The following is an 11,456-nucleotide window of genomic DNA, read 5'->3' as shown; positions in this document are numbered from 1 at the left end:
GACGTCACTTCCGGTTTCGGGCAGGTAATGGCGGACATGCGGACAACTCCTCTGGTTTCATATGCAAAAAAAATTACTGCGCTAGCTTACATGGTTCCGGTTCTACAGGGATTTAAAAATAGTTATGCAAAACGGAGCGTCCCCGCTTCGACCGGTTTTAAAGGGTTAATGACTAACCTCGTATTGTGGATGGATTATCTCAGTTGTTCTCCTGACTGAAGTTTAGTCCGTTTACAGCATCCTGCCATGCTATTGCATTTGTCCCTAACCATCGTGAATCCTCGTGTTAACTTTTATCAAGTGGAAAAAAGCTAGCGTTCATCCTCCGACTTCACTGCGTTTATGTTATGCTAACATAGGTGTGTCGCTAGCGATCATGTAGCACATCATTATATACCAGCTAGCCCAACTTCAGTAACCCTAAGAACGTCACTGCTGTTTAGTTTCCTGTCTTCATTTATGAAGGAAGTGATAGCAGAGCTGTACGTTTTAATTTTTCTGAAATCCCTCAGCCAGAACATGCTATATTATTTAATCTGGAGACTTCCCACGTACCACTAGAGGGAGCCCAAGTACCACCAGTGGTACACGTACCCCAGTTTGCGAACCACTGCTTTTCAGAAAGCTAATTTCCGGTGCTTGTATCTGCAATCTTGTTCTTTCTGTCACTACCCAAAGCTTGTAACTATAGATGAGGGTAGTGACGTAGGCCAATCGGTAAATTAAGAATTTCGCTTTCACGCATGGCTCTCTTCACCACAACGGACCGGTACAACATCCGCAATACTGCAGCCGGAGCACCAATGCATCAATCCCGCCCCCTTCTCCACTTACTCGTGCACAAGACCCCCGAGATACTCCTCTATTTGGGGCAGAACTCGTCCCTGACCCAGAGAGGGCGTTGAGGTGAGCCAGACTATATCTATCCTGTATCTCTCAACTTCAAACACTAACTCAGGCTACCGGAGAGGTGACATTCCATTGGTTGTCTCGGTAACTGGGGATTGGTCCGCAGGGTCTCCACCCATGGCTGCTGCCCAGCCCACGTTGCACCCAACTCCTACGACGCCTCCTTCAGGTGATGGGCCTACAGGAAGGTGGACCCATGTCCCTTTTTTGAGCTGTGCCCAGCCAGGCTCAATGGATTAAGGCCCAGCCACCAGACTATCGTCCTCGGGCACCTTCCCTGGCCCTGGCTTCAGGGCGGGGTGAATGGTTCCCTTGGTCTTCTGCTCATGGGGTTTTTTGAATTGCTCTTTGTCTGGTCCCTCTCCCAGGACCAATTTGCAATGGGAGACCTTACCAGGGCACAAAAAGCCCCTGACAACATAGCCCCTGGGACTCCAGGGACACACAAACCCATTCACCATGATAAGGTACCGATTGATAATCCATCATAAAGTCTTAATTCTTTTTTCATAAAGTATTTCATCTTAAAGTAACGTTGACTGTGCCCGTGCACAGCCAGCTGGTCATGTCATGTTATACAGTGATACAGTCAGTGTTGGGAAGGTTACTTTTAAAATGTATTCCATTACAGATTACAGAATACACATGCCCCAAAATGTATTCTGTAACGTATTCCGTTACGTTACTCAATGAGAGTAACGTATTCTGAATACTTTCGATTACTTAATATATTATCATGCTGTTTACAACGAATGTACTATTGCTGTGATTTATTACTATTACTGAAGGTCCGCGGCTCCGAACCGTAGTAAAGGGACCTCTGACTAATACCGTGGGTTCCGTGTTGGGCTCGTAGCCGAAAAATAGCTTTACTTTGCTGTGTGGGTCAACTTTGCTTGCGAGAGACAGAGAGAGGCGTTGAAAGGTTCCAACGGAACTTATTGTTTTTGTAGGAAAACATGAACACGGTGTACAGTCGAGTCTTAATAGCTTACTTACAGCTGGGCTCGTCAGGCACTCTTTTTGGCTGCAGTGGTTATTATTCTATTTACATGCTTCCAGCTCCTGTTTCTGTTCGATGACAGCTCGTACTTTTCCTTTTTCTCCCTCTCTTGCTCACAGACACATAACGTGTATGGCAGTCCATTCTCCCTGCAGCATGGACTACACTGCCCATGAGGCTACATTCTTTAGAGCTATGCCTGTAGCATTCTGCCTATTAGCTTAGCACAACAACAACAAAAAGGCGCTCTCTCACCCAGGAAACACGCAGAGAGCAAGCATCACCCTGTAACCATGGCAACCGTAACGCTGCCGCCTGGAACAACAGAACACAGCTGTCAAATAAAACCCAAACAGTCCTGACCCGCTACCATATGAAACAGGAAAGTACCGCAGTGTAATCCATTTATTTCAACAAAGTAACTGTATTCTAAATACCATCTTTTTAAACAGTAACTGCAACGGAATACAGTTACTCATATTTTGTATTTTAAATACGTAACGGCGGTACATGTATTCCGTTACTCCCCAACACTGGATACAGTCGACCATCAGAGTGAAGTGAATCACGATGTCAGCAGCTGATGACCTTCTCTGTTCCCCTCAGGGAATGAAAATCAAACATTCAGTTTTTTCTTAAGGTCTGAAAGGATGAAGGGTCATCTCAGGAACTGGTACTTACTTACAATGTTTGAATTTAGCCTGACTCTGTTAAGTTGTAATTCCAAATGTCCATCTTGGAACTTTCTGACCTGTGCATTAAAAATACATTATGCATTGCATATGCATTTAAAATAAAGCCAGAGGAGTACACAAGAGAAGACAGGAATACAGAGAAGTATACAGGTGAACAGAGGAGAACACAGGAGTACACAGGAGAACTGAGGTGTACACATGGGGTACAGAGGAGAACTTAGGAGTACAGAGGTCCTGCCCCTCGTTTATCTGTTGCCTGTGCACTGTCAGGGTGTAACGGTGCAAACATATGCAAACTTCTTCGCCATACTCCCCCCTCAATGCTTCAACGTTGGCATTGTTGTCCAGGTCAAAGGTCACTTTTCACTTTCATATCAGGGTTTGGTCAATGTGCAGGGAAGGTGTTGAGACTTTTACCCTGAATTTCATGTTTTCTTTAAATAAAATATGTCTGTTAGAGTTGAGTAAACAACCCCTGACTCACTTAAAGGACCCACCTCAGGGTTGGTCCTTAAGATGAGCCACAGAAATTTGTCCATGAATGGAAAACTCTAGATTTGATTTTGGCCGGATTGGGGAAAGGCTCTCACTGCTCCACAGACCCGTTCTCTCCTGGAAGGTCCTGTGTAGTTGGGATTCATTGAACTATCAGCCATCCACCTGAGCCAGAGCTGCTGTTACTGACTGTATTAAGAGACTCGGAGCAGCACGGATATACATCAGTGAGGACTGATGTTTATTTGTTTCCTTCATACAGAGTGCAGTAAAGAGCAAAAAGCGGTGTCAGCCCACCTGCTCCCAGGTGTGTCACAATTTCGGAAGCTTTGAGAACTTGTAACAGAAGTTGTGGGTCTTCATTTTCTGTCTTCGGATTCGCCCGGGATGTTCGGATCTGAGCTGAGTGCATCTGTGACAGGAACCAATCAGACATCTGCTGATGCTGATGGAGAATCTGAAGCACTTAAGCTGAAACATGACCAGCAGGTGTCAGTGTGACATCACTGCACCTTCTCTCCATCAGTCTGGTGATATTTGTTCAGGTGTGTTTTACCTCAGGTCGGAGCTGTAAAAGTCTCGATTGACCACAAATAGAAAATAAGCAGGTCTGTGTCTCTCAAACTTCTGACTGCCTTTTTTGTTTGACACTGAGGAGAAGTAATCCAGGATCAACGTAAAGCAGACACCCAGCCTGAACACAGTCCGGCCTGTAGTACATGTGTCTGACCTGGATTCATGTTCTTATATGTAATAAAATTTAAAATAAAAAAACAGTGAATATGAGTAACATTTAGGCTAGTAAAATATTTTACAGCATTACGATTATATCCCCATAAAAGGTGAGAATATGTGAAAGAAATGATCTGCTGAGTGAAGCAGAGTGAAGATGAGTGTGAAAACTGTAACAATAATAAACCCTGGTGCGACTGATCATTGGCAATAAACAATAAAAGTATCAGTATTATGTCTCAGCTAACACGAGCAGCTTCATGTTTTGCCTCGTGTATCTGGTGGAGGTGAGTGCATGAATTATGGATGAGGTGATCATATCTGCCTTCCTCGTATGGAGCAGAGACAAGGCAGCAGGAAGTCAGCAGGTGATGGAGCGAGCAGTGCAATCAGCCTCCTGTGTCTGTGAGATATTTACAGCCTGCCCTGAAGACACTGCTCTGCTCAGCACCACGCGTCAGACCCCCACAGAGTCTCCTCAGGATGTTTCTTGATGGAGGACAAACACGCTCCACCTGTCAGTCAAAGAGGCCATGCCCCTAATGATGCAAACAGGTGAGTTCTAAAAACCTCCCTCGTTCAGGTGTTACAAAGCGGGGGCATTATCTGTCCTTCTCCATGTTTTGCTCACTTTGTGGGCTGGATCAGTGAAAGTCGCATTTCTGTCCGTGATCACCTGCCGCATCAAATCTGTGAAACAGGCTGAAAACAGGCTGAAAACTGAAGACGCCACACCTATGCTTTCATACAGGTGACCCCACCCACTGACTGTCAGCAGTACCTGCAGCTCCGTTTGCTCAGTATGTGCATAACCACACATGCACATGAACACTTGTTTTCATATCTTAGTGAGGACATCTAATTGACATAATGCTTTTCCTTAGCCACTTACCCGAACCACAGCCATCAAAACACCTAACCCTAACCCTTAAAACCACATTTTGAACCTCAAAAATACCTTCAAACTTGTAGGGATGGGAGCTTTGTCCCCATAAGTGACGGTTGGTCCCCACAAGTATAGTAACATTCCAATTTTTGGTCCCCACAAAGATGTGTAAACATGATGCAAACACACACACTCACACAGACACACACACAGACTTAAGCTGATCTGAAATCACTGTGGATGCTCTGGGTTACCGTAGCAACAGCTTTCCCTCCTGAGATGTCTTTGATGCGGTTATGATCTGAGCTGCCTCGCAGCGGCTAATGAGGCTGTGGGTAAATTTTGAGCATGTGCACAGCGGGGGGCGAGAAGGTGAGATGAAGTTGGGAAGTGTGGGCTGAGTGTCGGGAACAGCCTCATCTTTTCATCTCCCTCTGTTCTCTCCTCTGCTTCTCACTTTGGAGAAAAGAGCAGTGAGCTCACAGAGCACTAATGAGCTAATGTGACAGAGACATGTTTGACTGGCTAAAGTAGCACAAATAACAGCGGTCAGTTCACCACATGGGCAGAAAGAGCCAGAGTGGTACTTCAATCCCACCAGCATTGTTTGATTCATACGTTAGACATTTAGGTTTGAACTGTTTAGGAGAGGATAAAGTCGCGGCTCTGATCTGCTAACTTCCTGCTTCGTTCCCTGTGTAAAAAGACCAGGCACATACAGAGGTATCCAGGCAGTCAGCAAGACAAAGAACCACTTGAGAGGCAGAAGGGAGACCAAAAAGCTGCATGGAAAGTCACATGAGGATCAAGAAACAAAAAAACCCAACACGTTTCTGTCCTTACCTGTGTCCTCTTCCCTTAATACTGATCTGTGTATTTATTTATTTTCGTTTTACAGCCTTGCTGTAAAACAGTAAGGCCTTGCTTTTTGTATTTACAGTGTGTTTTTTTGTGTATTTATAGTCCCGTCTAGTTTTTGGAGTTCTCACAGCTTGATGAAGCAACAGAGTGTCCTGCTTTTATTCAGTCTGATGCCTTCGTGCAGTGATAAAAGCCACAGAAGTATAATCTCAGAGATATTTTATCATTAAATGCACTTTTCCTTCAACATTTTGCATTTCTTTGAAACTTCTCATTTCTGATTTCCTTTACACATTTTGAGGCTGTGTCCATCACTGAGTACAGTTACACAGCCAGTCCTTATTTCCTCCTTACTAACAGTAGAGCAGAGGTCTGCGTTACTCTTTTTCCTGATCTTTTCTTTTCTCTGCTTCCTGTGAGTCTCACTGATCCAAACGTGAAGCACCCGTTTCAAAGAATCTCCAGTTGCCTCATTTTTCTCCACACAACAAGACGTCATCAGAGACAAAAGCTGCTGTGAATATGTCATTATATTCAGGAAATAATTAATTAAATGGCTGAAAAGCTGCAGCTACAGATGTACCACACAAAGCCACATTTCTTTGTTTGCCTGACGTAACTGAAGCTAATTAAAAGTACAGTTGGTTCTGTAAAGGAACGTCAGAACGAGACGTCAGGAGAACAATTGGACTGAACCTGCAGCTTTTATTTCAGCTAATGGAGGTCTATTACAGTTCACGCCCCTTTCTTTCAGTCTTTTCTTTTGTGAGAAAGAACAAAAGGATGCTCTGTTCTCTGTATGTGGTTCCGATCATAAAGCATAATCTTTTCTTTTTTTTTAATCATGCTTTTATGTAAACGTTAAAGCTTCAGACTGCCGTGACTAGTTTGGGTAACTTCAGGGGTAATTCTGAGTTTTATGAATTACGATGCTTCTTGCCAAGGTATATCGTCGTGGTAACTGATGCTGCAAACCTTACCAGCTCCAGAACAGGTTATGATGATTAGAAATCATCAGAATTCTTGAAAGATCTTTCCTCAATTTCTCAGAGATGTGCTGAAAGGGCCTTAATAAGTGTTTGTATAAGTGTGTTTGTATCTTGTTCTATTTAATCTGAACAGGCCCCTAAAAAAGTCAGTGATCACTGTCGGCTTCTCTCGGTTTTTATTATCACTATTCATTTTAAAGCTCAGTTTTTAAAACCTTACAATGTAACTACAGCCCAGCCCATGCAGCAGTATATTAATTGTATATATATATGGAGAGAGAGAGAGAGAGAGAGAGAGAGAGAGAGAGAGAGAGAGAGAGAGAGAGAGAGAGAGAGAGAGACTGATAGATAGATATTTTTTCGTATTCCTGCACAGTTGCTTTTGAGTTCCCTCGGAGCTGCCGTCCTTTCTTCATACTAATCCTGCCAGCTGGTCAATGATGTGTTTATTAAACTGTCTGTTTGGGTCAACAGGATCTATCCACCGTCCATGAAACCACTGCAGTTACACAAACTCCCATCATCCTCTTCTCTCTGAGTCATGGTTATCTCTCTCAGACAAGCTTTTACCTTCGGAGAGCCCTGACATTATTAGTGATGGACCTTTTCAAACCGTCCTTGACATTATCACAAATGGCCCGTTGCTCGCCCGCTTTTTGTATTTTTGATGTCAGAGTTTCAGTTTGCTGGCAGTCTGCGGGGATCAAGCTCAAGGAAAATGCAAAGCTTTGTTGCCATGACTGTGGGTGGGGCGTGAAAGAAACTGTGAGTTATTCATCAGTGTAGAACCACGCCACACCGATCAGTATGAGGTGGAAAACAGTGATTGGTGATGGCATTTTCTGTAATGGTGATGACATTCTGTTTGTGTGAGCATGGGTGTCACTGCAGGTGGCTGTCAAAGACTGCAGAGGTGTGTGACGGAGGACATACCTGCCTCATGTTTTCATGTGCTCAGAGATTCTCATGTTTTTGTTCCCAGAAAAAACTTTGTGTGAGCAGAAGAGTTCACACTTATTCATAAATAATAGATCAAAATTAGCCCCAGCTTATTCTGAGCCATGGATAAATCATAGAAAGTTTGGTGCTTGTCCTGTTTTTACTTTTGATTTCATGTTTAGGTCATCTTTGCCCTTTCTGAAAATTAACCCTCTCTCTTCATTTCCTCCTGAAGTCTCCTTTTCTGTCTTCTCATGTTGACTTCTCTGAAAACCTTGTCTCCTTTTGATCCGGCCCTTGTGCTGCTAACCAAGGGTCAAGTTTATTCATATAGCACCAGGTCACATCAGCAGTCACTTCCAAACAAATTATATTGTGAGGTAAAGTCCCTAAAATAATACATACAGAGAAAAACTCAACAATCACATGACCCCCTATGAGCCAGCACTTTAGCGACAGTGGGAAAGAAAAAAATCTCTTTTAAAAGGAAGAAAACTCCAGCAGAGCCAGGCTCAGGGAGGGGCGGGGCCATCTGCTGAGGGACGGAAGACAGGACAAAGAGACACTGTGGAAGAGAGCCAGAGATTAATAACAAGTATGATTCAATGCAGAGAGGTCTATTAACACATAGTGAGTGAGAAAGGTGACTGAAGAAGAAATACCCAATGCATCATGGGAATCCCCCAGCAGCCTAGACCTATTGCAACATAACTACGGGAGAATTCAGGGTCACCTGATCCAGTCCTAACTGAACGGTTTAGCAAAAAAGAAACTTTGAAGCCTAATCTTAAAAGTAGAGATAGTGTCTGTCTCCTGAATCCAAACTGGAAGCTGGTTCCACAGAAGAGGGGCCTGAAAACTGAAGGCTCTGCCTCCCATTCTACTTTTAAATACTCTAGGAACAACAAGTAGGCCTGCAGTGCGAGAGCGAAGTGCTCTAATAGGGTGATATGGTACTACAAGGTCATTAGGTTAAGATGGGGCCTGATTATTCATGACCTTGTATGTGAGGAGCAGGATTTTTAAAATTTAATTCTGGATTTAACAGGAAGCCAATGAAGGGAAGCCAATACAGGAGAAACACGCTCTCTATTTCTAGTCCATGTGAGTAGTCTTGCTGCAGCATTTTGGATTAACTGGAGTCTTTTTGTCACGGGCATCACAGGAATGGACCCAAAAGCAGACACTGAACTCAGAATAGTTTGATGCAAAATTGAATTTATTTACAAGTGACAATAGACAGTGCATGGGGAGAGTCTCACGGAGAGGGGGGTCTGACATGGGATGTGGCTGTACTGTGGAATATGTGAATGGCTTACTTGTGACAATGGTGAGCAGCACTGCAGGGGGAGCCAGACAAGGTCTGGGGTATCGACAAGTCGAGGGAGGAGCGTGCTTCCAAGTGGGGCAGTGATACGGAACAGGAGGGCAGGCAGGTGAGTGTGATCTTCTTTTTGCACAGGTAGAAAGCAGCTGATGTCCTCACTGGCGAGTAGCTGGGAGAAGCGAGTGGAGTAACGATGGAGGTAACCAGGTGAGCACGGTGAGAGAGTGTGGAAGATGAGCCAGGAAGTCTGTTACTGCAAACATAGCACAAAGTTACTATGAAAATAACTCAAGGGATTCAGAGCTGATTTACTGCCGTTGTAAGGCAGACGATCTGGTGAAAGAGTGGAAGTGCATGCTGCTTAATACTTAATTTCTCTTTGCTACTTGGGCTGATTGGGACCGGATAATGTAATTTTGCTCTACCAGGGCCTGATATCCACATATCTAGACATTCATTTTAAATTTCAATAGAACAGTGGCAGTATAACGTAGAGCAAAATGTAGAGCAAAATTTAGTATTGTGGTCTAGACAACCCAAAATATGATGTCCCCATATGTGGATGCCAGGTCCTATGAGGTTAAGTCATTTTTTGCTAATTTTTAGTTTTGTTTGTTGTCTGTTTGGGAGCTGAAACAGTCTCTAAGGGGGTGGGGTTTTAGGGGGATAACAGGAGGCGAAAGGTTGCAGAGAGGGGTGTAAGGCTGCAACTCAGAAAAGCCAACTATGAGGTCGAAGGGTGACAGGGTGAATGAGACTCAGGAGGTTTTCACACCTATAGATGGTTTACTCTGGTCCAAATCAGCTCATGAGTTTGTAAACTTGTGTGCGAGAGTGTGTGTGTGTTTGTGTGAGTGGGTGTCTGTGTGTGTTTGTGTGTGAGTGCTACGATCTCTGCTCAGTCACACTGGGACTTAGCTGCTGTGTTAATAAAGTTTTTTTGAAGAGGAAGACTAAAGCTCAGTGACGGAGAGACGGGTGTCATGGTTGTGGGTTTTTGGATTCATGTTTACGACACTTTCTGTTTAAAGTGTTTCCTGTTTGGCCTCACTGCTCCTCCACTGCTTTCATTGTGTGGTGGTGGTCGGCTGAGTTTTTGATTCCTGCTGTGATCTCTAGATTATTCTTGGATAATCTGAGCCTCTGCTTTCTGTTTCTGACGTCTCTGGAGATGAGTTATCTTTCAAAACTCCTGTTTGTCCTCATGTTGGTCAGCTCTGCTTCCTGTTTCCTGTTTCCCGTTGTCTCTCTTTCTTCATCTCTATCAGAAGGCTGATGAATGGGTTTCTGGCCTCAATATTGGGGACAGAGAAGCAAGGTCAGGTCAAGAAGCAGAATGTGCTGAATGATTAGCTGCTATAGGTCAGAGTGAGGGCTGATGAATGAAGAGGTTAAAGCATGAAATAATGGTGATGGATTCTTGGCTGGCCGGCTGGGGTCACGTCAGTTATCAGGATGAATCATCGCTGCCTGTTTAGGAACACAAACATGTGCTCCATCAACATCAGCCTGAGTAATAGACAGCACTCTTAGCATCAGCTGATATGCGGCTGTCATAGCAACCCAGGAGGAGATGGTGAGGACCCAGGACCTGTTCCCCGCGATGGAGTGCAGGCTGACCTGCTTCATCTCTGACTATTAATCACTGCTGTTTTGAGTGTTTATCCATCACAATGAAATTTACTTGAGTCCAATTCGGCTGTGAACCATTAGGTATCATTCTGAGGGTGGACGGTGACCTGCGACACTGACCACTCTGGAGTCAGACGGGATTGGTCCGCCCCTCCGAAAACGCTTTAGGTCCTGTTTATTGGTTGAAGTTTGAGGTTTTCTGATTGGGACTAGATAGACAGATAGATAGATTGACTAGCTCGGCCCACGTCCTCATTTTAGGTTTGACAACATTTTAGTAGGTAAATGTGAATGCTTTGACATGAATTGAGCTGCGGTTTGGGGAAGGCCTCAAAGGGGACTGGCGACGGCTCCCGGGCCTGGCAGATCCCCATGTACTAAATAGGAGTGAAGAAGTTAAAGAATTGAGAACAAGGAGGGAGGGAGGGTGGGACACGTAAACGAAAATGAACAGTTTGCAGAACTGGGGGGGAACCTATATAGATGACAACCAGAAAGAGCGTGTTTGGAGGCGTGGTCCCGCTCCTGAAATTCCGATACATAATCTCCAAATAATTTATTTCGAACTTGTAAATATAAGTGAAAAAACAAGAGAAAAGAAAAACTTAAAAACATCAAGTTTCATGAATATCTCTATGTCTACACAATCTTCATATTCAAAAAGGAGTAGGATGAAGTTTACACTTTTTCTGTTCCTACTGAACTTCTCAACCTGTCTCTAAGGGAGAGGCCAGCCACCCTTCGGAAGATGCTCATTGTTGCCGCTTGTATCCGTGATCTCATTTCAGTCTTTCAGTCACTACCCACAGCTCGTGAACATAGGTGAGGGTAGATTAATAGGTACGTAGATTAACCGGTAAATTGAGAGCTTCGCTGTTACACTCAGCTCTCTCTTCTCCACGACAGACCCATACAGCATCCGCATCACTGCAGCCGCAGCACCAATCCTTCTGTCGATCTCTTGCTCCCTTCTCCCGTCACTCATGAA

This window comes from Haplochromis burtoni, unplaced genomic scaffold (assembly GCF_018398535.1).
Source record: "Haplochromis burtoni strain Fernald_Lab_line unplaced genomic scaffold, NCSU_Asbu1 Contig_320, whole genome shotgun sequence".
Lineage (NCBI taxonomy): Eukaryota > Metazoa > Chordata > Actinopteri > Cichliformes > Cichlidae > Haplochromis > Haplochromis burtoni.
This window is presented reverse-complemented; position numbering follows the sequence as displayed.